General features: G+C 35.4%; 1 long non-coding RNA gene across 3 annotated transcripts in view; it reads left to right on the top strand.

The window, feature by feature from the left end:
* The window catches only part of LOC310901988, a 34,642-nt gene extending 16,209 nt beyond the window's left edge, over positions 1–18,433 (top strand). Inside the window, exon 4 of one of the 3 annotated variants that reach the window (XR_014586360.1) lies at positions 17,762–18,433. This is a non-coding gene — a long non-coding RNA (uncharacterized lncRNA). Of the gene's footprint in view, positions 1–5,148; positions 5,944–17,680 lie in introns of those variants that run through there. The other 2 variants (XR_014586361.1, XR_014586362.1) reach the window with 2 other exon arrangements.
* The last annotated feature ends 4,271 nt before the right edge of the window (positions 18,434–22,704 follow it).

Raw genomic sequence — 22,704 nt, 5'->3', positions numbered from 1 at the left:
GAGTCCCAAGAGTTACTCTTCTAAAACTAAAAGCCAAGGTGTTTGATGTGATGTCAAGGGCTGTTGAAATATGTAATTCATTCCATCTGCTGCCTTTGGTGCATGAGAACAACACATCAGTGCCAGCTGCATATGCCTAAAACAGAGAGAGGAGAAACCTTGGCAATCATTCTGTTTACTGTGATATGTGTAGAGTGCCAGTGAGCCACAATTTCTCTCTTATTTTTAGCCCATGTGTCCTGGTTTTCCTGACAGGCCAATCTTAGAGGGATGCATGCTGCATGCACCCAAGCTTGGGATGCTTTCCTTGTATTGCCGATGTTGGGGTTCTGAAAATTCACACCCATTCACCAACTTTCTCTTGCCATCTGTCCAGGAATTCAGCAGCTCAGGCTTTCTTATTCTGGGCTTAGCATTACAAATTTCTTATTGCTTCCGTTTTTCTTCACCTGGTCCATCCAAGCTTATCAGCTACCAGTTATTCAGAAAGGGTAGATAACAGTGAGTTTAGTGACCTGAACAAATATTTACAAAATAGTTGCTTTTTAAGAATAAAGATCTTCTCATATGACGTTCTTAAGTAAAATGCAAGGCTTACAAGCATAGCTATGTTATCAACAGGCCCTGAGAGATAAGTGTGTTTTTTGTTTTTTTTTTTTTTTTAAAATCTCAGCCTTTGTAGTCAAGGATTAATAGTTCCTTTCAGTCTCTTGTCCTTCAGGAGCTGTCCCCTCTTCTCCCTGCCTCTCCTCCAGGTAGAGGATAATATCCCTGGGCTATTATATCCAGGGAAAATACGCCTGTTGGCTCGTTAGTATGGGTATTGTATGTAGAGGGTAAATTCAATATATGAAATAATTCTTGTCATTAAGTAATTCCCCAGTTTTAGGGAGGCTTTTCCTGGGTAGCTTTAGGTCTTTGTGAGGTGTTAAAGTGGTCCAAGAAGAGTCAAATGGAAGTGGAACTTGTTCTTTTCCTTGAGTATTTTATTCATATAAGTAGTAATACTTATACAAGTAATACAAGATATTGTGTAATAAAAGGAAGGAAAAAAAATATTATCGATAAAATCATCCTCTTTTGTTTATCAGCTAATTACTAAGGAAAGAGCAAACTAATCCCATAGTAAATTTACCTTCAGCCTTTTCCCCTTTTTCCATTATTCATGGAATGGTGGTGCATGGAAGCTATGTTGTCTGTAACATAGGAACAAGGATTTGTACCTATAACGAAAGACCATGTTGATGAGAGGTCATGGGAAGAATTATGGAAAATGTACCACAGGACTATGCAAAAAAAAAAAAAAAATGTTCACAGGCAATAAGATGGTGGAGTAATAAAGCTGCTGGGTCTTTAAAAATAAAAATAAAAATCATTCAGCTGTGTACACACAAGTCTATGGTTTTGCACTACAGAGAAAAAATAAGAATTAAGATCCTAAGTAACTTCTGTGGCTCTGTCACTGTACCCCAGTATATGCGTGCATGTAGTCTCAAATCAGCATGCCGTTTAAAGGATTCAAGCTAGCTGCATCCTTAAGCAACTTTCTGAACTGAAGCCAAAGTTAGCATGCTACATGAATCCAAATTGGGAGAGGGGTGTTTAATGGCACTTCATGGGCTATTGGTTGTTTTTATCCTGAAGCTTTGAAAGCTGTTTTGGACTTTCACCTCTAATTTAAGCTGCATCATGCATCCTATGTTGCTCAGCAGTGTCTGACAAATATTTCTGCACTATGTGTTGCCAGTATAACAATAAAGCCAGAAGCACATGTGTATAAAGTCTTAATCTTCCCCTATACCTCTTGCATGCTGTTAAACACAGTTTATACGTATCTCTGCAACTATATGCTCTGACACAGTGTTTGTGTGATAAGTGTAATGAGTTTCTGGTCCATCAGCAGATTCCTCCTTGGAACAAATATTACTGTACATTTAACACTGTACAGCTGATATGCAGTCATCTCTGCCACTATGACACTGCATGAAGTGTATTTGGAGAGAAGTGAAGATAGGTTTATCTATTGCCAACTATGTGGGAAGTTGAATCACAGCAGGTGAACTTTATTTACCTAAGGTGGAACTTAACCAGAACACCAAGGTTAATATCCTCTCTTTTGCAAATATGCTACAGGTTCATTAAAAACTGTGGATAATCAGCAGATCTGCTGAATGCCACTTCTGCAGTGATTCAAAGGCACATTTTTCAAACGCTTCTGCAGTGAGAAGTTATATAACATTCAAACATGACAGTTAAAGTTGTTGTCTTTTAGTCAAAGGATTGGGTTTTTTTTCCTCAGAACATATTATTGTCAAGTACAGATTTGTTTCCTCATGCTTATTTCTCAGTGATGCTTCATGTACCTTGAGTACCAGTTGATCAGCAGCAAGGTGAGACTACTGTTTATTAGTTCCTGTAGGCAATTTAGGCAGTGGATAGCAGATATGATTGCACATAATTGCACTACAGGCAATAAATGAGGTGAGTTGTTACTAGTCCTGCAAGTGAGGTGCTCAGAACTTGAAATGTTTTAGCTTTAGGACTGCCATAACTGCCTTGGATATCACTCTTTTTTTTTATTTAGGGTGACTATCAATTAAATTCTTGAGATTTCACATGATGGATGAGAATATCTGTTTTTTTAAGTAATTTGGAATATTTGTGCTTTGTATGTGCAGTTCTAATGGAGATTATACAGAACAGACACCATTGTTCCATGGTACCAATGTGTTGATGAGAATTTTATTATCCATTCAAATATTGAACATATTTAGGTTAATGAAGCTATTCAAGTCTTAAAAATGAAGAATTTTAACAGGAGAAGTTAGGCTTTTTCAGAAAAGATCTCAAAGCTTCCCTTAAGGAGGCCACTGTAATGGAGAACCTTCCAAAGTTTCTTGCACAAGTATTTTTTTTTTTTTTTTTTACTGATCTTCATTTTGAGGTGTGATTTCTGGAAGAGTAACTTTTCATCTCTTGGAAGAGAGAAGCCCAAGAAAAAGTGGATAAGGAAGTATCTCTTAACATTAATTTTTATTTATTTCATTGTTCAAATCTAAAGATAATATTTTGTGTGGGTATCCTATGTTTGTAGTGTAGAATCAATTTTAATAGACTAGGAAACTATTACAAGTAAAAAGGTAAGGTTGTATAATGAGGAATAATAATGTTGGAGGCATAGGCACATTATATTCCTCTGTTCTCCCCACCCTCAAAAAGCTTGATTATCCATAGGCAACATTTCTGCAGAGTATAAGTAAAGTAGATGAACATATCCTTTACTAGTATACAAATTTCAAAGTACTTGATTCTTGTAGTTTTGAAAATATACAGGAAGATTTTGTAGAAGAAGGAAATCAGTTATATGCAGTGTTTTGAAGATATTACTGTAGCCAAATCACTTAGCAGCTTGAGTCCATTTATCCGGGAAAACGTCTTGTTTGTCTGACCAGATTAATGTGTTACTCTTGTATTTGAGAGATTTGTTTTCATTAGTATAACTTGTATGTTGTTGACATAGCTTATGGCAGACTAATTTCATACTGTAATAAAGGACTGGCTAGAGCTGAAAAATAATTCTTTGCCCCTTTGGCTTTGGGATTTATATGCTTATTAGAAGGTATTTTATGCACTAGACCTTAAGATTTTGTAGATTCTGAAGAGAAAATTTGATCCATTATTTCCTGTAAATGCTTAGGCTTGCTTGGGTATTTTGTCACATGTTAATTCTTCCCCCAAAGTAAGGATCTGTTTTCAGAATGGGTGAAGAAAGTCCTGTATTCAAAAAAAAAAAAAGGGAAAAAAACCTACTTTTCAAAAGAGGTGTGTTTTCTTCTTGACTTGGTCAATTAGTATCAAACTGCGTTGAAATTACATTATATTTAAGGGGTCATGAAGGATGCCCTTAATATTTATATGTAGCCAACTTACAGAAAAATCAAGAATGTTAGCACTTAAAAGTACTGAATGAATATCTAGAATTCTCTGCATGGGCAGAGCTTGATCTACCTGTGAAATTTGCTGTTGCTCTTAAAAACCAACCAAACAACAACAACAAAACACACGAGCTAAAAACCTCATGCTTGATTGCTAAGGGTGCAAAGTGGAGATACCAAAACTGGCTTTGAAGGAGCAGTGGGAAGCCTTAATGGGCTACTTGCCCTCTCCAGAAGGGAGTGAGATATTTCTGGACCAGAGCTTCTCAGTATACATGCACCTGGCTCCCAGCAGGATTCCCAAGGGCTACCAAGAGTGTGGGGGGAAGGGGGGAAGGGGGGTTGGGAGGGGGTATGTGTGTGGAATTTATTTTCTGAAGTCACAAGCGAAGATGGTAGATACTGCTATATGGTTTTACTACTAACTATGGCAAATTTTGTGCTACAAGCACAAAGCTATCTGTGCACAGGTGATGCGATGTGAATCACCAGAAAAGTGACCTACAAATTTGGTGATCACAACAGGTTATGCTCTCAAAGCTAAGTATAAGTAAAAGGCATAAATAACACCTATTTTGAAGTGTTTTTTCTCTTCTGTTGGAACGTATATTACTTGAAAACATCAGCTTCCCAGCTGCAGATTTTTCTATTCACTATTTGGTGCAATGCTTACCAAATTATTTTTAGATTTTAAAAATCTACACAAAATGTCAACCTATTCCAATATTTATCTAGCCTTAGTCTTACTAGAACTATTTTTTTCTGAAATAGACTACGAACATAAGTCCCAGATGTACTCTGAATCTATAAATTGCTCATTGTGAAGAAAATACATTTTTGTATAAAAATGATGGATTGTGAAACATAATGGCTTGCTGCTGTTGTTATAGTTAAAATTTTATTTGAAATTATTTCATACTGTTTAAAGTTTGTACAGCTTCCATAGGGCTAGACAGATGAGAAAAGTGTACTCCTGCAACTGAAATAGGGCAGCTATTAAAATTCTGATGTTACATAGCTCTCATATTTACTTTTAGTGTCTTTACTCTGAAATGGTGTGGAAAATGTGGAGTGCTCTCTCTTTGTTAGAATATTACACAGACATGATTTACATGTACTTGAACATCAACACTCTTTACTGTTAACTGTTCACATATACAAGCAAAAAATAACTGAAGTGCAGATGCTATTTTGTTTTCCTCCTACAATGAAGACTCAAAAATAGGATTGAATATCATTATCATCTGCAATGACACATGTGATGGCACACTTGTTTTGAACAAGACGTTGGAAAGAGTGACTGAATTTGCGAGAGTGACAATTGTGACAATTGGTAATTGCAGAGACATTTCTTCCATCGTTTTCACAGGTAACTTAGACTTGCTTTCTTTTATTAAGAAATTAGATAGTTACTCAGCTGAACTATGGTCCCTGTCTCTTCAAAAGGAATTATTTGTTAATGACCAAAGAGATTTCACTGCCAGAAAAATGAGCAGGAAGCAACATTTCATGATGACTCCAAGATCTCTGATTTTATACTCAAAATGCATATTAGTAAAAGCTGAAACTATAACACCTCTTGAACAGTGAGAGGAAGGAATTTGTGTTATTCATATATCACATGATGGTTTAAGTAATTTTCTTCACAATCTGTGACTCTAACACTGCCTTGTACTGGTGCTTTTTGGAACCGTCTGTAGGGAACTCTACACCTACTGCAGCCCCATCACCTTCTGTCAATGTCATTACTCTTATCAAACATTACCAGTGAGCCTCAAATTGTTTTGATGTTGTTTTTAGGCAAATGTTTGATCTGAAGAGGCCATAGAGTTAATGGACAGTGAATGGATTATTGCCTTTTTGAAGTGTCTTAAGGTGGTGACAATTAGCGTATGTTCCTGGAGTACTCTTATACCATTATTGATTTTTTTAATTTTTTTTTTTACTTTCAAATGTTGAGAAGTGTTATATTGACAAGTGTAACATGTCAAAGAACAAACCGAGGTGTGTGCAGTGAAGAGGGAAGGTAACTCTCAATCATAAGCCTACAGATGTGAAACTTTGCTTCTGAACCTGAAAGCCACTATTCATTTTGGGTAATGTTTTTGTAGACCCATGGAGCGGGGACCAGACTTCACACTGTAATCCAACTTTAAAGCAACCTTTACACTAGAAGAGGTGAAAGGTGCATTTGTATAAGCCATGCAATACAGTGCAGGAATACAGTACCACACAGTTGCTGTGTGTAAAGATCTGTTACTGTATAGCTTGGAGTGTGAATTGTTAAAATGAACTCCAGATTTCAGGCACATTTCACCCCCAAATGCAAAATATAGTTATCTCTAAGCAGGAGGGTTAAGGTTTAAATCAAAACTCCTACTTCACTCAGGAAGGACTCAAATCCTCATGAAACAAAATCTAAAGTCTTTAAGAATATAATTTAGTTATCTCAAAAATTTAGTTTTTGCCAGTGTTGATAGCATGTGATGCACTTCTAATCATCCTTTGTCTTGGTTTTATTTACTATCTCCTTTGTAAATGAAAGGAACAGCTCAGTTTGTTAGATCTATATGAGGGTAGAAGCACAGAAGTCAATCTTGCATCTCTTTTTGCTAGTAATTTTGGGGAATCAAAATGGTTAATAGCCTCAAGAAGTACTGAAGCAATGAAACTGATTTAGCTCTTCTGTCTGATTCCTGTAAGACTGAAAATCTATGGTAATAGTTTTAATTTAACATATAATGATATACTACTTGGACTTCTTTTCTCTGATTAGTTTGCATAGTTTAAGTAATACTACTTACAAATTGTTTTGTACTCAGAACAGTATTCACAGAATCTTAAGAGTACTGATTCTCATATGCATGTAAGATACTTCTTGATTATATATATATGTAAGTCAGAAGTCAGACTGGAGGGAGCAAAGTTGTAGCTGGATGCCCAAGGCAGCTGTAGTCTTGTCAGTTGGTATTAGGATGAAATGAAATAATAGGAGAAGTAATATGGATTAATGATGTCTGTGGATTTATGGAAAATGCCCTGTCAAATAAGCTGGCTTCACTTTCTGACAATTTAAATGTGGCAAATATTTCTAATTGTGAAAATGATCTATTTTCATCTCATGCTGCATAACATTTCTGATCGTGGAGGAAGAAGTTACTCCTTTATTTTATCCCTTATGTGCACCTGAGAAAGAATGAATGCTTGTTACAGTTCAAAACGATTGTTGCAAGAAATCTTATTTGAGGGAAGAATAATTGTGGAGATTTTTTGGTGCAAATTGGTACAATGTCCAATATCACTCAATATCTAGCAATGATCTGAAAATAAAGTACAGGTGAAGGGGCTTACGTGGTTAACAAAAAGGTAAGTGAATTAATAGTGAAGTATAAATAAATCTGAAGAGCTAGGCAGGTTGTGTGGTGCAGATTGTTCTGACAAAATGGTTCTAATTCAGATAATTACTGTTAGTAAAACCCAATGTGGGGTTACGGATATAGTACCCCACGGTGTTGAATAAATATGCTTTAGTCACTTATGGACTGGAGAGGGGTCTGGGCTTCATGTCTAACAATTATTTTGATTTGAATATAACAGTTTTCTGATTCTTGAATAGACAATCAAATACGAGTACAAATATAGAGGCAGCTTTTGTGACATTGAAATCTAGAATGAAGTTAACTGGGGTTTTAGTGTATGCACTTAAAAATTAATGATCAACGTTAGAAAGGTGGAGAAAGCAGCTTCCTTCTGGAAGTTCTGGATAGAGCAAATATTCCTACAGAGAATCATATTTTAAAAAATTAAATATCTAGTTATCTAATATAATTATATGTGTGTGTATTGAATTTATCTAATATATTGAAAATCACATGTAGTTTGCCAGTGTGTCCTTACAAGGAAAGCAACAGGTGAATTTTTGAAGGGGAGCATTTGTCAAGGGACAGTGGCAGGAAAGTGAAACCCCAACAAATGGGTGATTGGACCTTTTTCATACATAAAGAGGAATCTTTGGAACATACTGTCAGAAATAATTAGTTTAGGGTTTTTTTTTGGTTTTGATGTCTTCATAAGAAGCTTTGGCACCTTGAGAAAGGTAATAAATATAATTAATTGAATCCTGTAAGGGAGAGGTAGCTGGTAAAAGTGAAGTTCTTTTGCAATATGCAGCAGGATTACAGATTTCATAAACTAACAAATCATCTTACCTCAAATATCTTGAATTTCTGCCGCTACAAGGTAAAATCCTATTAACAAAAATGATAATAATAAAAAGCATCCTTTCATTTATAAATATCTCCACTACATACTTTTTCTTTTACCATTAATATTTAATTGCTTAAAGTAGCACCAAGTTCTTTGCATTTCCATTTTGTGTCAGATGCATAAGATGTGTGGAAACCAAAGAGAACTTTCATGTCTGTTCTGCATGCATTCTCCTGCATGGCAGCTCCTTGAGTAAGCAAGAAAAAGCATTTTTAAAGGCTTAAGCGAAACAAAAGCACAACTCTGTTGTGTTGAGCATTGCCTTACATCTAGCAAGTAGTTTGATCTCCTTTCACATTACAAATTTGCCCTTTAGGTACTTTTGCAATTAGACTTAAAGATAATCACTATACTTGATGGTGTATCTTCAATGTATGTCCTCATAATATCACACTTAAAATTCTATGGACAAACTATGCAAAGCAAGCTGCATGTGTCTTTGAAGGGTTGGGGAAAAAATAGGCATAATGAACAATGAAACTGTCTGGGTTGGCATCATGCTCATTTGGCTCTGTAGTTTCATCATTTCTGTTGAAGTGGAATATTTGGGAGTGGTTGCAGCATGTATACCAATTTGCTTCAGCATATCATTCTTGCTGTTGTTTAGTACCTGGCTTTGTATTTCTTCTAGATTTCATTGTATAATCATAGTCCTTCCCTTCTTCTCTACAGGCTTTCACAAATAATTGAAGCAAACGTGACAGGGTTTTGGCAGACCATCTGTCGTGTGTGGTATCGCATCCCCAACAAAGACAGAGCGGTCTCATGATAAACAAGTAGACAGATTAAGGACTTAATGTTCCTAAACCTTGGAAAAACAGCTTTTTCCTTTCTTTCCATTCCAACCACATTGATTGGATAATATAATCACTTTCTAACACTTTAGTATTGATGACAATTGTCAGAAGTTCTGAGTAAAGAAAATAGATAAACAAAAAAATCTCAAACTCATGATATTAGGCACTCATACTTAAGTCTTAGTGGCTTAGTGACTTTACTGCTTAAGGTGAACAGTGTTTGAAGTGAAATAGGGAATTCTTCACAGTAAATAACTTCTGCAACTGGCTTTTGATTTCCAGAATTTACTCAGTTATATGTAAAAGTAGGCATACTTTCCAATTAGTCTCATAAAAATATTGAATGCAAATATATTGAATGAAAATATTGATGGAAATGATACTCCAGGGGATATCATATACTTCAGTTTGTCATTATAGTTAAATAAGGGTTTAAACCAATAATGTCAATGAACACTATTGAATCTCTATATAGTGCTAAAACTAGAATGAAATGTTTGCATTTGTCAAAGAAAATTTAATGTACTTTGCAACTGCTGTAGCAGGCTTGAGTTTATTTTGAACATAAAGTTGAGTTTACATCATTAACCTCATCTGTCACCTAGGAATTATTGCATTACATACAGGGCAGTTGACCCTAAACCTGACGGGATGATTGTTCACAGTAAGGATCTCTTATGTAGCATTTTATCACAACTTGTACCTGAACTGGCAATACAGCTTAAATCCACCTGTTCCCCTACTTACACTGAGAAACATGCACAGAGCAGATTGTGCAGCTGAGCTATGGGCTGCTTTATCCTGCAACAGAGCTAGGAGATAAGTTTGAAATCTAAAGTCATCTTGGTGTTCTTCATCCTGAGTTTGTTTGTACTTAAAGAAGAACTTTATCATGTTTCTCTACAGATTGCAAAATGGTCTCTGTAAGTCACTCAGAGCTCAAGGGTGACAAATGGGAGAAGGCCCACAGACTTTGATTAGGAGTCTCCCAACCCCCCAGTTCTGATCACTGTCTCTTTTGAAACATGCTTCATGTATCAAGGAAAAGGATACCTGGAACTGGAGGGCATTACTGAATGGGTTCTGTGTTACATAAAAAGCAGCATAAGTTAGCCAGCTGCAGACTAGTGAAGCTTGGAAACTTTCGTTAGTTAAAGGTCTGTTGATATTGTCAATATCCTCTTTTAAAAGGATAGATCATACTCAGGAATGTTCCTGTAATTTAGATATTGAAAGAGAAAGCTTTCAAGTGCGACCTGCTGAGCATATTACCCATCTTCATTTTACATAAATGTTTGTGACTACATTTATTTGCCATCCTTATAAAGCTGGTTAAATTCCTGAGTTCTGCCCTACTTGTATCATTCTCAGTATGTGCTGTTTTCTGTTTACTTGCTGTGAATGTTTCTCGAAGGTATTTGGAACATGCCTATCATCAAGGCATATGTGTGACTTCATACTTGGAGCATGTTTGAAAGTCTGAGTCTTGCATCTCTTTTCCTCAATAGGAGTGCAACCATGCCATGCGTTCCCTTTGGAAATAATGTCAGTGGCAGATAAGCTATTCTGTTATTTTGAATATATTTCTAAAAATCGTATGAGCTTTTGTCTTACAACTTCAGGTTCCTTTTGCTTTTTTATAAACCCTTGGTACTTGATCATTTTATAGCATTTGATACAATCCTCAGTTGCATTTCTGTCACTTTGTATTTCCATCAGTGCAAAGCAATTCTTAAAACGGTCAATATAGCCAACCAAGTCAGAACGATTCACTTTAACTCTTTCTGAGAAACTGCAAATGTACAGCAAGATTTTATGATGTTGAAGCTTCTCTTAGCATCTCTAAAGTCTTCTTAAAGACTTTTATTGGCTCCTCTGAATACTGCTCTGACATTGTTTAATATATTGGCCTGGGACATGAACAGTCCCAAATTATGGGAAGTTTGTCACTGAAGCAATGTCTTTTTACTGGTACTTGGTGTTGCCAAGTAACATACTAGTTTAAATCATTTTACCAACATAGAAAATGGGTGCCATAAGATTTCCTGCATTTCTTTCAAACACATTTGTGGAACTGATGTTTTTCACCTTAAATGCATTTTCTTTTTTTCTTTAAAACAATGCTATTTCTAAGTTGTGCCCTAGACTTGGCAATCTAATATCAAGCCTCAGGAAATGGGTCAAACCAACACCTGCAGGAAGGTCTCTTTAGACTTGCTAGAAAAGTATTCGGCAGTCACCTTCACTTTCCAATTGATTTCTTCTATTGATTATACCATTTCAGTATAACACCACAAAGCGTACTATTTTGTGCTCTTTTTCAAGGTACTCCTTTCATAGAAGCTCCTTATTTCCTCTCAAGTTTAGTGAATTACAGTATCTCTAACCCTTCTGAACGCTTTGCAAACTTATGCCCGGTTATACTAGGAGAATTTCTCCTTTGTGTTCTGTCATAATTCATAGGACTTAAAAAAAAAAAAAAAAAAAAAAAAAAAAAAAAGTACCAAACAGGATCATGTACTTATATAAAATGCTTGTATTGGCTTTAGATTTTTACATGTATATCTCAACTTGAGAAGCCCAGTGTATTTTCCCTTTTCCTCTTGGGCCTGACAAACTCTCCTGTGTTTTGTAGTACCTATGTTCCTGGCTATTTTTTACAGGAACGTGTCTATAATGGAATTCTGTAGAGTTTTTTTCCTGTTATTTAGGATATGACTAAAGTTGTTTTTTATTGTATAAATTGTGCCCATCAGAATCTCTAGGCACATGTACATAAATTAATACATAAAATAGACCTAGTTGGCGAATAAAGAACTTGCCAACCTTCTCTTTGCTTCTGCAGCCCAACCCCTCAAGTGAAAGCCTGAATAAATAGATAAGCCCTGCAGCATGCTCTGAAGGCTTGTGAACTTGGACTGTGCCAGACTGTTGGGGTTGGGGAATTTATGAGAGTACCTTGCCATTGGGCAACAGAACATATGCGTTTAGGGCTGTTGGTGAGAGCAGGTTAGCTGACATCAGCTTTAGGAATAGGACAGACGGATGTAAGGGTTCAGAGACTTGTAACTGCAAGCAGCACCTTGAAAGCTGGTGGTTTACATGTAGCGTGATGCTGCTATAGGATCTTTGTTGTTGCAAAAGAGATGGTTGTCAGCACACAGTATTTTTCAAACTTTTTCCACCTGGAACACCAATATAGCATTTTGAGAATAAGTAATCAGGCCCAAATACAGAGAAGCGATTATCTAATTTGCAAAATTTACATTAAAAAAAAAATCCGCTTTATATTGCATTTCTGATTCTGTTGGTATTAAAATGAAACAAAACAAAATCTTTATGCTTATTTCCCCAGGCTGGCTAGAGTATAGAGCTAAAACAGCAGAAGGAAAAGGAGCTCTTTATTTATGTTACTTCTTAATAATTAACATGCAAGTTTGGTGTATTTTGGCTTGATATCTTTTTTTGGGCGGGGGGGGGGAAGAGTGCAGCTCATAAAAAAATAATTGTAATAGAAAAATACTTTCCCATGCATACCATATGTTATCTATACTATAGATTTTCAGTGGTTTTTTTTTAATGCAGGCTGTTAGATATTTAACAGAAGGGAAGGAAAGAATTTGACATTGAAGACCCATGCTCCACTGATTCTTTTAAGTAACTTTTTATTTGAACAAGAAGTATGGCAATACTATGGAACTCATGCTATGACTAATGTAAATGTACTCATCGCTCATTAGTATAAACATGCTTTTAACGAAGTGAGGGGATAGCACTAATGTAAAGTGGAAATAAAGCAAGAAACTTGGTGAAAACTAATCCTCGACTGGGAACGTGACCTGCTGGACACACCTGTAACATGGTAGAATGTCTCTTGTGCTTTTAAGGTTGATTGCAAAGGAAATCTTATAAACCTAACATAACTTTATTAATTCTTTGCAGTTACTCTAGGAGTTTGTACAGTTTAGTATCCTTCAAATATGTATACATATACTAATTGCAGTTAAATCTGCTGATGGAAAGTAGGGAAAAGAAGTGGTAACTTTAGAGTGGGAAGTGAAACACTTTAGATATAAACTGACTTGAGACTTTTTGAAAAGAGCATTGTATGGGCTGCTTTAAGGTATATGCTAGTATCAAAAATCCTGATATTGAAAAGTTGTAGTGAATAAAATATTCTTGCAGGTGAACCTGAAAGTAAAGACCTAGCAACTAGCCTGGTGAGTCTAGTAAGTACTGCAGTACTGTCTTTTAAACAACAGCAGTGGTTATCTTTATTCATCTCATAGGGTCAGGATGATGTCTTCTTCTATGGTAAGAGTTGCGATTCAAGTTCTCTCATAACATGTTTTAAAATAAAAGCAGAGTATGAAGAGATTGTTACTTCACTTTGTATTTTCGGCAGTTTTATTTGCTATACAGTAGACATTGTACCTGAAATCTTTGAAGTGCTTTGTATTCACCTGGCCAAAGTTGTAGGAATCTCATTGACATGAATTGTATAGGAGTAAGTTCAATGTGGAGATTTTAGTACTTTTTTTTTTAGCTATCTTTATGCATAATATCTTGAAGGAAATGAGACCTAATCTGATTTTTCAGGGCTATTTTGATAAGAAAATTGTCTATTTTCAATTGAGTGATTTGAATGGTGTTTTATATAAGTATAAAAAGACCTTCAGAGATGTCTTGAAGTGCTCATTGTGATGAAGTGTGTAGGATTTGGCTTAGATTTTTTGAAAGAAAATAGTTATCTTTTTTCCTAGTATATTACCGTTGGACAAAAGCTGTTAAGTAAGCTAAGTTTGCCTTTTGCACATAATTGATAGAATAGCATTTTTGATTACCAGAACCGAAACGTAGTAGAACACTTACTGTGACACTGGCTTGCACTAAGGGACTTTGAGAGACCGTAGTTCCAACAAGGCATTCACAAAAGGCCATTTATTCTGAAGTCCTAGGATGAAAACAAAAGGTGAATATCAGGATAGAGAAAGCACATATCAAAGTTCAACTTCACTTTTTCTTAAAGATTAGGGGATCAGTAATCCATTGGTAGTAAAAAGAAAAGCTTTTAATGCTTCTGAACTGAGCAATAATCTTTTCTTAATCGGCATTAAATCTAATGTGAAGTGACATGTAGTGTCACAGAAGTAGCAGAGTATTATCTTGGTATTTACTTAGTATTTCTGAAGAAGTTGAAAGACAGAAAGCAATTGATCCCATTACCCAATTAAGTAAATAGCTTGATTTTTGAAGTGACTTCTGCATAGGCCAATATCTAACTATCATTCTGAGAAATAATAGGCTTTGGTTGCTTTCTTTAAATGTTTTTTTTCCAAAAATGAGGCTAGAAGATTCATAAGATGTGGCTATTATAAGACTAAGGTCTCAGCTTGCACAGATAAGGAATAAGGAAACATTTTTTTTCTGTGAATCCTGAAAGTTTGAAATTCTGGTGTGCTCTGTAGAATAGGCAATGAATTTGAAAATATAAGAGAGAGAGAGAAGCCTGACTCAAACTTATAATCTGTAGTTGTTATAAGTTGTTGATGAACTTAGTACAGAAATCAAAATTGGACAAAATAACCCCTAAACACACTATAGCATTACTTAAAAAACTAAGTAGCAGAATTATTAAGCATGTAGCACTCTTTGATCTTACCCCTAAATATGTATACCAAATGGTTGATCTAGTTATTTGTAGGGTGGAACTTTTTCAATGGAAAACTGTCCTAAGTTTTTGGGAAACTTTGGGTCAGTACTTCCTCTGGCTAAAATTGTTCTATAATGCTCCATTAAGCACCTGCTTCTAAAAATATATCACAAAATATTGGTCAGCTCATCTTTTCTGATGATTAGGGACATCTTAGTTTTATTTTGTATTTTTCTTATTGCTTTTCTTACACACTAGGAAGGAGCATCATTCCCATGTTCATATATCACATCCTTACACTAACTAGCAGTTCTGTGTATGACACTGTCACTTATATCTTTTAAGGATAAGTTTAACTCAGTAAAACAAGAAGATTAACATTGTTTCTCAAAACTAGGCCAAATTTTTCTTCCAATGAAAAATATGAATGAAATAATTTTTCACTTATGAGAAATCTTCTGCAAATAAACTTCTTCCTTATCTCTTCAGTGTTTGTTTTCCTTTCATACAGAATTTTCTGCTGTTTTATTTTAATTAAGCAATAGATTAGTGTAAAGAAAAAAAGTTTTCTAGCAATTTTTGAGAATTTTTCCCTTGAATACTGCTGATTTAGGTGTTTGTTTTTGTAAACAATTTTAGATATTAAAAAAATAATTTCAGACTCACAAGATGTGAAATTCCATCCTGTTTTTCATGTGGTAGATATATAAAGAATGAGATTTGTCTCAGTGAGAATTGTGGGAGACACACTTTATTTTCCATTATACCAGGATTTAATCTTTTCTATTTATATTTCAGTGCATTGTAAATACTCTGGTAAACATAAAACCATAAAACTCTACTGAAGGAGTATCATATTCCAAAGGGTGAGAGAAAGTCAAGGGCTTAAGGTGCAGGAACAGGAGCTAAATGAACTACTACTCATTCCCCCCGTTCCTCCCCCCCCGCCCCCACCCCCACCCCCCCCAAAAAAAAAGTATTTACTTTTGTTTAGATTTTTTTTTACCTTTCTATAGGTTGCTTTATCTGATCGTGGTTATCTACCAATAGTCTAAATGTGTACAGCAGTGTGGAAGAGTATTACCCTAGTGGTAGAAAAAAATTGTCACTGAGAAATGTCATGGAGAAAAAAGTACGTTTAGCTAGAATTCTAAAGACTAGATTTACTGTAAATGATTTGCAAACTTCCTTCCTTGAAGTAAATCAGTTTAAAGGAAAGCTATTTTATCAACTTTATTTTTAATAAACCGTTAAAAATAGCACGCTATTTGAAAGCTACAGACTTTCTTCCAGCACAATTAGAAAGAGCGGTGTAGAAAATTGAAGATAAATTGCTGAAAACATTACTGTACATTTATGGCTTTGCTCCTTTTCCTTTTACAACAATGCACTTTCTCATCATATTACACATTTCTAAAGTTCAGTTTAAGATCGAACATAATTTATTAAATTATATTTTTTTCATTTAAATGTGACCCATTAATCAGAATTATTAAAAAAATAAAAATAAAATTGGAATTTCAGCCATGAACACATTTCATGCATTCAGCTGGGGTACTTCTCTTCTGGATGCTGAAAGCTACTAGGTGGAAAAAAAAAAAATCCAAATTCCTGGGATAAGGCTTACCTGTGAAAGTTTTCCAAACATCTAGGTCTTCTAACTTTATTAATATAATTACAGTTAATTTTATTAACTTTTTCCCTCCTAACAAAAGGAATCTGTGTCTATTTTTTGAAAGTAAAACACATACATACCTCTTTGGAAATTCCAAAGATGTTAATGTTTTGTGTGCCTCTTTTTGTAAAGAGTCTTGGTTGGCTTCTCTGAGTGACCTGTTGTGAATATATGTGTAGGAATAAGTTGTATTAGTATAGGATTCAAAAGGCAATTCTGATTTGCACATCATAACTCAGTACTATGTAATGATTTTAAGGGTTGAGTGTATGATTTTGTTTTCTGGAAGTTGAGTTTGTGTGTCTCAAATAAGAAAAGTGTGCTAAAATCCACCAAGAACTCAGGCCATGGACTCGTGGGCCATGGACTCCTGTCTCCTTTGTCTCCTACTACCTTTGGAATCCATGAATCCACCATAAATCCATTTTGACTGTTTTCTCTCCTAAATATTATTATTCATTTTCCAGTACTGTCAGTTTTTATTGAAGCAAATGAAACTTATCTGAGATTAATTCGTTACTGTCTGTAAAATGTCTGTTTCTCTGCTGAAAGTGTCTACAGTGTGTTTCATTCAAATACAAACTGTGCATGCAAACATATATAGTTGTACTTACGTTTTTACCCATAAATCAGCAGAGTAGATGTAAAGCATTAGATATAGTACTGAAGGATTTTTTCGTTTATATTTAGCTTCCATTTCAAACCATATGTTTTTAATCACCTTACAAGATTGGAATGGATTCCATAATCTGGTTTTTACCTTCCAAGTATAAAAGTTTTCTATTGTCCTCAAAAATGGATGGCAATATTCAGTATTGTGCTATGAAAAATGAGTAGTACATTTTGTTTCATATATTAATGCCTTTTGTTCTTATCTGTCAAATAGAAGAATAATAATGTGTAATAAAACCGAATATGTCTTTGGGTTCAGTTTCAAATATAACCCTTTCAGAACACATTTGGATTTGCTTTCATAAATAACATTGAACATGATGAGTATATACACCTCCAACACACCAATATTTTGAAATACATTCAATATTTATTCTAATATTCAGAACTCAATATTCAGCATTCAGTACTCCAAAACAAAATGCTAGTGTGGTTTTACCCTGTTGACTATTTCGAAAGCTTACGTTGTTTCTATTTTCTCATTATCCTACAGAGAATTGTTTTTAAAATAAAATCTTTCCCTGAAAGTCTGCTCTCTGTTCTCATAAACTAGTGTTTTCTGCTTCATATTCTTCAAATATGGATGCATAATACTTCAGTTACAGTAGCTCAGCAGTGCATCGAGCATGCCCATAGTTTTTCTGTGGGTTTCTTTGTGAAAGCTAGTTGTCATCTTCTGCAGGCCACTCCTTACCTTGAAGGAATTTACTTGTGATGAAATAGGGAGGCTGAAGACTAGCATCACTGTTACTGTCCACTATAGGGTGATTTCTCTAAGTGTGAGATTATAAAGACCAGGTGGTGAAGAATATATTCTACTGGAAACTGAGGCAAACTGTGCTCAATTTACTGAAGTTCAAGTCACTAACCCTGGTGAGACAGGACCAAAATTTAATAGTAGAAGATCAGACAAGGGAAAACACTTCAAAGTAACACCTCATATACAAGGTAATTCTTCATTAAAAGGATGAACGAACTTCTAGCAAGTCTTCCATCAGCTTTTGTTTCTGCCATCTCTTGCTCTTAAAATGCATCATTCCAGAAATTTCTAATAAATGCATCTTCAATTATGCATTTCTTTCCCAGTTTTTGTATTGTACTACTGTATTTTGATTGTCAACTGCTACTTAATATTACCTGATCCTATATAATCTGTCTATATAATGATAACATATGTAAATGAAGGAATAGATGTAATTCACTTTGTATTTGTTGTTACTGATGCATTGTATCAATTTAATGTCAGGCTATACGGTAATGCATCTAATAGGCTTTTCCAAATTTTGTAGAATACTTTTCAAATAAAATTCAAAATTGGATCTGACAATCAAGGAGAAAATTCATTAATGCTGTGTTTTCCCCCCTACTGCTTCCTCTCCCTCCCACTGTTCCCCTCTTTTCCTCTGGGGAAACAGGGGGGCCTCAGGAAACCCACCTGCCCCCCTTCCCCTCAGGTATGTGTGAAGGCATCTTTATGACTGTGGTGTTTCCAAATTTCAATGACATTGAACAGCCTGGAGGGCAAGAGAATAAACAAACAGTCCGACTGCATTGAGAATCGAGTGTGTCCATGAGAAAGTAATTTAGTTTATAGTGTGGAGGAAAAGTAACTGAACAATAATTAGTTTACTATATTTTTTTATAATAACATTATATGACTAACAGGGCATAAGTGGAAGATGAATGAGGGATTTTGCTTCAGTACTATGGATTGTCTCAACCTTGGTATAAACGTGAGAAGATTATCTCTTTATTAATATGCCTGTTAGCAAAAGATGAAGCATTCCTGGTGTTGTTCAGTATAACATCCATTTTTTCTCTTAAGAAAACAACACTCCTTTTCCAAGCATCAAAGTTAGTAGAAGGACAGAAATCTACTTTCTTGGGTAATGATGCTCAAGTCTCTGACAAAGCAGGAGGAATACCGTAGACGTATTTTCCTTTTTTTTGGTAATGGCCAGGTTACTGCTTGGCTTGGGAGAAAGGCATATTTTAACAAGAGTCAAACATTGTAGTAAACTATACTTGATAAGAAGATAGAAAAAACTTTCTGAGAATTAGCCAATGTGTGTTCTAATTTGTTTTGAAAGAGGTTTAATATCAAAATGCGAAACTGAATACTCAGAATTTGTGGTTTCTTATATTTGACTATTTCATATGTTTCAGTGCCAAAGACAAGGAAAGTAAGAAATATTGAGTTTGTGTAACTTGAAGTTTACTTTAGAAATTTCCTATTTCCTTACAGTAAGACGGTTGTTTTTTTTTTACTCTCAAAATAAAAAGTTAGAGATTGACTAGAATGATTTTATTCTTCATCTGATAGAGCTGAATGTTACTGAATACCAAAGAAACTGGTAAACAGTGAAGTGGCTTTATCATCTTCATGTTGAAGAACTAATATAGGCAAGAATCACAAAATCATTCAGGCTGGAAAGGACCTTGGACATCTCTAGCCCAACTTCCTGTCCAAAGTAGGTCAACTATAAACTTAGCTTCGGATCCTCAGGGCTTTATCCTGTTGGGATTTTGAAAACCTCTATGCATAGTGACTGTGCAGTCTCTCTGGGCTGCTGTTTGCTGTTCCTCTACTTAATTTTGTAGTGACTTTCTCCTTGTTTCTATAATGCCATCATAATGATGTGTCAGCTTGCTATGCAGATTGTGTTTATCTTCCTCATTCTCCTTCATGAATTGTGAAATGAAAGCTGCTTTTAGATTTATTTTTTTTACAGATATATCAGCAGTTTGTGGATGATTGCTATCACAGGTACTGTAGAGTTCAGTGAGATTGGTTGTATTTCTGGAATTTCCACAACACTCATGTGATAAAATTAGTGTTACATATACAGTGCATAGAACACAGTTTGTTTCTGAAACAACGAACTACCCTATAATATATACTGAAGTGCATCTTTTATGACACTTTTAGGAACTACTTGTAAGGTGATGGAAGGGCCAGATAGATTTATCCATTTTCTAGATGAAATTGTTGTGATATCGCACATAAAAACGGTTAGCTACTCATCTGACTGAATTCCATGCACTGTGATCCTCGAAAACTCACGCGTACTTCAGGAGGAGCCAAGGCATCTGCTGCTTGTGAAGGTGTAGAGGATTCACATAGGAAAGTCCCAGATTCAGTTCCATAAAAGTTTAGAGGGTAAAGAGCAACATCGTATCTTGTTAGCATTTGAGATGAAACTCTGCATGAGTAGGTAATTTTAAATAAATTTTGCAGAGAGCAAAGGAGCTAACTCACTTCTAGAGTAAAATTTATGAAGTGTGATAACCAGAGTCTCTGTTGGATTAGATAGGGAAAAAAGTGTTAATACCTGCTATATGCCCCAATGAAGGGGGGAATTTATTTCTTTATCTATTCAGACATTTATGCTCCATGTAATTGTATGTTTCCTTCATGAGGTTTTAGTAAATGCTAGATAAACTTGGGGAAGGAAAAAAGCAATGTAAATATCCAAGTGGGTAGATCTATTCCAGGCGGGGAGGAATGATATGGTCGTTAGGATGAAGTGGAAAGTGGCTGTGATATTTTAGGTTGTAGCCTTGTTGTCAAGTGAGATTTAAATAATCACGCTGCCTTAGGCTGTATAGCTCCACTGTTTTGTGTGAATACACAGCATTAACTATGAGGCTTCGTGCAAAGCATCAGGTCCATCAGCTTTTGCTGCCATTCCTCAGTGCTCACAGATGCTGAGGGAAGTGCTCAGGCAGCAACGCTGACTCTAATCCCTGAATCTGCCTGTATGTGCCCTGAATCTGCTTGGTCCTATCTGCTGTCTCTAATGACAAAATGTTCTTGTTATTTGCTATACCTGTTGACTGTATCTGCTATATATCAGTTGACTAACTGCTATACCTGCAGTTTGTCTGCACTATGAAGATTAAGGCTTTTCTTATGCATCATTAATATCGTTTATTTGTGCAGATCTTGTTTAGAGGCAGCAAATCTCTTAAAGTCCAAAGGAAGTAATGATGGAGCTTGTGTTTCAAGGTAAAGCTGGGTGACTATGCACAGTTAGCTCTGTGTGATAGTTGGCTTGTAAGACTCATTAATGGTGAGTCCATTTTTTAAGGACTTGTTTGCTACCATGCTTTCCAAAAAAAAAATCATGAGAAATAAAGGTCTTCTGGTGGTTGTTCAATATTAATTGGACCTACCTTGGCCATCTGTTTTGAGAAAGAAGCGTTGCTTTTAACTGTGTAAGATTTTTGCTGTATGAAATCCAAGTTGATGGAATACTGAGTTGAAGAAGGAATACTACATGTTCCCAAGCAGAAATATTTTCATGGCTATTCTATGTTTTAATGAACTGTTGCATGATTTTTTTCTTTTAAACTGAACCAACATTTTTAGACTGTCTAGTTTTCTTTTCTCACTGTCAAGGGCCACTATTTGCATGTGCCAGGTGACTAACTGGCATTTATTATAAGCAGCTGTTCTGGATAGCATAATTTTGGGAGTTAGGTGTTGATTTTTGATCTTTTAATTTTTGATTCCTATGTGATAATGCATAAATAAGAGTAGAGAAAAAAATAAAAGCTTTACTGTTATCAAATATGTAACAATCTATCTGTATAAAAAGAAATGTTTTTTAACCAGTTTAGTGGTCTAATTCTAACAAGAGTACTGGAAAAATGTCTGTAAAATCAAATACAAACAGATTAGAAGTCCTGTATGAGTTGCAACTTCTCCCTTGCTTTTCAAATGATACACCTCGTTATATCTACAATTAAATTTTAGTGTAAACTGTCACAGGTGAAAATACATTGTCATAACTAGTAATTTATGATACCGGGCCCTTTCAGTTATTTTTTATAGCTACAGTATGCCTCATCTACTGCTTCTACCATCACTTGTGATGGATCTACACGTGCATTTAAATGACTTATAATACTCTTGATTATAAGACCCAATCACTTTGAGATTTTTTTGTTGTTATACATCATAAGCTTTGAAATAAATTGCCAATGTAGTTACTGTTCTGGAGACATGAACATTTAGTAATTGCCAGCTTGTGATGATATAACATGAAAAGACAATCTCATGTTTGATAAAGTAAGAAAGCAAGCTAGATAGCTTTGGTTATGGGTTTTAGAGATTTGTATTGCTTAGTGGTATGTTTCAGGACAGAACGTTTTAATATAGTATATCAGGACAAATGCATTTCTATTTCATGAGCCTTCCAAGTTCCATGGGTAAAAAGAGAATCATCAAAACACTAGTCAATGGAGAGTAATAGAGGCAACAGCTGTATCTGTACTGCAGAAGTATGAGGTATGTCTCTCCCAGCACGTCTCAAAGCAGAATGAAAATGTGCTGCTTCTCCACTCCTTTACTTTGCTGTGAAAATAAGCCTGGTCATGCTAGCATCAGGTTCTCTCCTCTGGATACTTAGAAAGCAGGGACTGCAGAAACACGCCCTGATATAGATACAGGTTAGCCTGTCTGTAAGAATATTCTCATATCTCGTCTTGATGGGTCACACCTTGATAAAAGTAAGGGAAGATGGGGCAGCTAGCTGGCTCACCATGTAATTAGGAAATGTCTCGGAACAGAAAAGGGCATTTAATCTTTATTACATATCGTACCTCTCAAGCGAAATGTGGTTTTGCGTATCCCTGATCTCAATAGCTGCCTTGATCCAGAGCAGAGCAGTATTGAGGTGGTTTTATTCTGATCCAAGATCC

The sequence above is a fragment of the Anser anser genome (assembly GCF_964211835.1).
Source record: "Anser anser genome assembly, chromosome: 6".
Taxonomy (NCBI): domain Eukaryota; kingdom Metazoa; phylum Chordata; class Aves; order Anseriformes; family Anatidae; genus Anser; species Anser anser.
The sequence above is the reverse complement of the archived record's forward strand: the minus strand, read 5'-3'. Positions and strand labels throughout refer to the sequence as shown.